Source organism: Cyprinus carpio, chromosome A8 (genome assembly GCF_018340385.1).
Source record: "Cyprinus carpio isolate SPL01 chromosome A8, ASM1834038v1, whole genome shotgun sequence".
Lineage (NCBI taxonomy): Eukaryota > Metazoa > Chordata > Actinopteri > Cypriniformes > Cyprinidae > Cyprinus > Cyprinus carpio.
The window spans coordinates 2,605,866-2,611,254 of NC_056579.1; positions in this window are offsets into that span (position 1 = coordinate 2,605,866).

The following is a 5,389-nucleotide window of genomic DNA, read 5'->3' on the forward strand; positions in this document are numbered from 1 at the left end:
TTTTGTTGTTGTTGTATATTTTAGAAAATATAATTTTAAAATGCTTTTAAAAATATATATATTTATATATGTAAAATATATGTTGCCCTCCACATAGTTCCGTCCAGGATTTTTTAAAATAATATATATAGTACTTTTTTGGACATTTATATACATATATACATAATTTGCATTTATATATATATATATATATATATATATATATATATATATATATATATATATATATATAAAAATATATATATATATAGTTTAATATATATGATGGTTGACACTAAGTATCATTGAAATATTTTTTAAATATTTCAATGATACTTAATTGCAATTCACTGTTTACAACATATATATAGCATATATTCAAAACATATTTTGGGCAGAAAAATTATATATGATATATATTTTCTGCCATATGGGGTCTAATTATTGTGTTTTATACAACTGTGACAGTAATTCCAGTGGCAGGAAAGCACAAAATTTGGGGTTACTGGTAACAATGAAGGCTTTTTGTCCAAGTAGAGGCTATAAGTGTTCAGTTTGTGATGTGTTTTGGCTTTTTTCATGTGAAACGTTTTCCTTATTCTCTGTTCCAATGAGAACAATGGATTATTAAATCATTAATCAGAGATATCAGGCCATGATTCACAGCATCAGGCTTTAAGTAATGGTACTTTAGCATGTGGATAAAGGTGTAAATATACTGATAAGATACAAAATTGTGACCATTATGAACATTTCCCCCCTCATGTGTAATGAAAAGGATCTATTTATGCCAACATTTATAAGAGTGTGATATCCTTGAAAATTTGATATTTTATTACTGAGTGTACAGAAAAAGAGAGAGATATTTCAAACACAAAGTCGGCATACTGTCCATAGTGTTTTGTGTCAAAAAGGCCTTTTAAAATAGAGGCATGTTTTGGAATATATGTGTGCCTTGCTAATATACCCAAAAAGTCAAGAGTTTTATGTTTTCAGAATCCATTTCCTTTAGCAAGGTTTTTATAAAATGTTCTGTTCTACACTGGATTGATTTCACAGATGAGGTATGCTTAAGTTGATTAAATGAAGCAACAGATACATAACAAAAATCGCTGCAAAAATGCAAAGAATGTTCCTAAATGTTTTTCTGTATAAACACGGTCAGTATTTGATGTTTAACACTGGACTCTGGTTAAAATCTCCCACTGGACTGATTCTGTGTTTCTGCTGTTACAGTATTACTGTGAGATATGATGACTGTATTTGTATATTGTTCTGCCATTTCTTTCTATTTGATGTACATATTTAAATCTTATTATGAGACAAAAGCATACTTTTATATTGCTGTATGTGACATTACTGAAAGTGGTTAAGTAAATACAGCCATACTTTTTTTTCTATATATAAAATATATATGTATATATATTTTCCCAGTCAAGCTGTGATTTTAATACATGAAGGGAATGTATGACTAGTTGCTTTGGATAAAAACTCTGTCAAATGCATAATTGTAATCCATCATCGATCATTTTGAGTGTTTTTTTTTTTGGTCATTTAATTTCTCCGTCACTAGTTACAGTATTAAATGCAATTGGAAAATGATTTTTGAACAATAAACTCAAATGGCAAGATGCCATTCATCAGATGGTCCCAGTATGCTCAAAAATACAGAATTGTTTTTATTGTGCCACAGTGTTTCCAGCAACCACAGACAAAAAAAAAAAAAAAAAAAAAAAAATATATATATATATATATATATATATAAATTAAAAATACAAATAAAACATCTTTAAAAAAAAATATGATGAAGTAACAACAACAAAAATCTAGTGAACCTTGTTTGCCATAATTCAGGCAAAAGTCTCAGTTCATGCCAGCTAATTAGATTGAGGTAACCAATCCAGCTTTTTGTTTATATGCCAGGATCTGCACACATTGCTCTTCTGTTACTGATGATCATCTGAAGGGAGTCACAGAACATTCCAGAGAGAAAAACTCCCAAAGAAAACAACACTTAACATTATTCAACATCATTATATGTTGAATCTCACAAAACCTCACAAGAACACATCTAAGTCACAGTCAACAAATTATATATAGTGCATGTAATATTTATTTATTATTTGCTTAGTTTAACTAAAACAATTAAAACCAAAACTGATATAAAAATTCCAAAAACAGACATATTTAAAAAAAATAAAAATAAAAAGATAGAAACACAACAAAATTAATAAATGCCAGAAACACAACAAAATTAATAAAACTTTTTGTTGGTTTATAATTGTAAATTATAATGGAAATTTATATGATTATGATATAGTTTTTGGTAATAAACATTGTAAAACAACCACATTCACATGAAACTTAAAATAACATTAGCTTAATATATGCGTGAATCTTATGAAACCTCACAGGAACACATCTAGGTCATAGTCACCTGAAAATTAAAATAAAAAAATAAAATAACATAAAATTCAAATGACATATAAATTTAAAAATACAATTAAAATATAATAATAAAATATTCTCATGACAGTCGATATTCTCATCCCATTTCTTGATCAGGGATATTTTCGTTAACTGAACCTAAACCCACAAAAAACAAACAAAATAATAATAATAATAATAATAATAACTTTAATTAATAACTGAAATAAAATATTAAATTAAATAATATTATTTCAGCTATATTTGCCAAGGCAACAGTTCTCATTTTTGGCTTATGAAGTACTAAAATAATTAACACTAAAACTGAAATAAAAACTATAAATCAGACATATTTAAATAGAACAAGAACTAATAAAAATGACAAAAACACAGCAAAATTACTAAAACTTTAACTAAAAATAAATTAAAATGAAAAAATATAAAAACAAAAACTAATTCAAAATATTACTATATTTTATCCATTAATGGTATATCACAATAAAATAAAATGGAAATGCATACAAATATTGAATAAAAAAGTTTAAAATAAAAAAATATTTTCTCAAGTAATCAACCAGAATATTTTACAAAACATGGGACCTCTTAATAAACCATATTGAGAAGAATGCTTTTTTTTTTTTTTTTTTTTTCTGGCATATGGGAGGTTCATGTTGAGACGGGAATTTGTGGGAAGAAAAAGTGAAAAATTAATGCCTTTGAAAGTTTTTTTTAATTTTTTTTTTCACTAAATATTTTCAGTGTACCTTGTTCTGATAAATATCATAATAAAAAATCAGCATAAAGACAGTACAGCACAAACTATGCTATGATAATACAAATTAAAAACATTTATTTTTTACAGGTAAAGCTGTATTATGATCAATATTTTAAAAAGAAAAACTATTTTATTTCTGCTAGTTGCCAAGATGACAGTTTTCATTTTTGATTGGTTTAACCTAAAGTATAAACTAAACCTGAAATAAAAACTATAGATATATTTCGAAAGAACAAAAATTAATACATAATAACAAAATTAACTAAATAAAATGAATAAGAAAAGAAAATATAAATGTTTCTAATTTAAAATATGACTAATAACAGTAAATCAGTGATACTCACATTGCATCAGTTCTTAACTGCAATAGAAATAATTGTACAAAAAAAAAAAAAATAAATAAAAAAAAAAAAATCCTAGTACTAAAAGGCTTTAAAAAAAAAAAAATAAATAAAAAAAAAAAAATCCTAGTACTAAAAGGGTTTTGTTTTTTTGAGTCTCGGGCCGGCAGGAATTGTGGGTGGGGGGAGTGCATGTACAGTTCTCTCTCCACCTTCAATACCACGACTTAGGTGCCCTTGAGCAACCGGCATCGAACCCCCAACTGGCTCCCCGGGCGCCGCAGCATAAAATGGCTGCCCACGGCGCCGGGTGTGTGTTCACAGTGTGTGTGTGTGTTCACTGCTCGGTGTGTGTGCACTTCGGATGGGTTGTAAATGCAGAGCACGAATTCTGAGTATGGGTCACCATACTTGGCTGAATGTCACGTCACTTTTTCATTTTAATTTACCGGTGACATGTTGACAGGTTTTGTGAGACTCATCTGTATGAGATCCTTGCATCAGCAAACTTGGCATTGCAGGTCCACCACATAGCACCAAATCTTTCACTTTGTGAGTAAATGGGTGCCTGTATGAAATGCCTGTTCTCTCACTCTTTGCAGAAGCCATGCACGCTTTTCCCTGAGAGAGAACGAGACGGTGGTGGGGGCCTTGATGTGACAGGCCTGACAGACGCGTGGCTGAGGGTGGGGGGGTTCAGCTGGTAAGTATCATGTCAGATATGATGGCTCTCGCTCTGTCTCTAATGAGGGAGATCACCGTCTCCCACACCGTGTCAGGAAGCACCGACAAATCATCCGCGCGTCACGCCGGGGCCCGGAGATGATATGTTGACAAATGCAGAGAGTTCACTCTTTTAATTGACACTAAGAGAGGGAAACGCTCTCGCTGCCGGGAGACAAGCGTGGGGGGGGGAAAACATGCACGGGAGCAAAAAGGAGGGATCTGGAGGGAGAGAGAAGTGTCGGATGTGCATTATTGGCACGGGATGTCATTCTCGGTGTTTGCGTTCAGACACCCTGCCATGATTAGAGGTGTGTTTCTCTGGGGCTGTCAGCTCCGCTCAAACAGAGCTCGGCATTGATTCTGAGACCAATGTGAGGATGAGTGAGGGATTTTATAAACACACAGGCAATGCCCATTCATTTGCGAACATGTTTGAGGTAAACAGAGGGATGTCGTTGTGATGACACGCATAGAACTCGAAAATTCCTTCAGAAGAAACGTATAGCTATAGGCCTAAAGTATAAACTTTATACGCAGTTCTTGATTTTGGGAATGAATGCAATGACTTTTCGTAAAAGATTAAGACTATATTTATTTACATTAGAATAATTGTTATTATTTATATTTGTTGCTTTTTTTTGATATGAATGGTTGAAGAGAGGGAAAACATTGTGAAAATTATGAACCCTATAGTAGTATAGTTGTAACTGTTACTGTGATAATGAATAATGCAGAGCTGTTGTTTTATTGTTTTATTTTTAGTACGTTGTTGTATTGTTATGTATGAATGTGTGCACTCCATTTTTGTCTGTATAATGTATTGTTTTATGTTATAAGAATATTTTTTTGTTGAAGTCTATAGACCCCATGAAGAATAGCTACTGCTTTTGCAGCAGCTAATGGGGATCTTAATAAACTAAACTAAAGCCTATATATTCTCAGACAGGGTTGTGGAAGATAAAAGCGACCCTATAGATATCAGGCACAGCACTTTTTACTTGTAATTATTTGCCTGATGTAAACTGCATATTGAAGCACATTTAGCACTGTGGCTTTTTCACCAGAAGAGGGCAGAACAAACACACGCACTCACTGTAGGCTGAATGCCTTTAAAGTAACTCAATGGGGGAAAAGCTTTCAA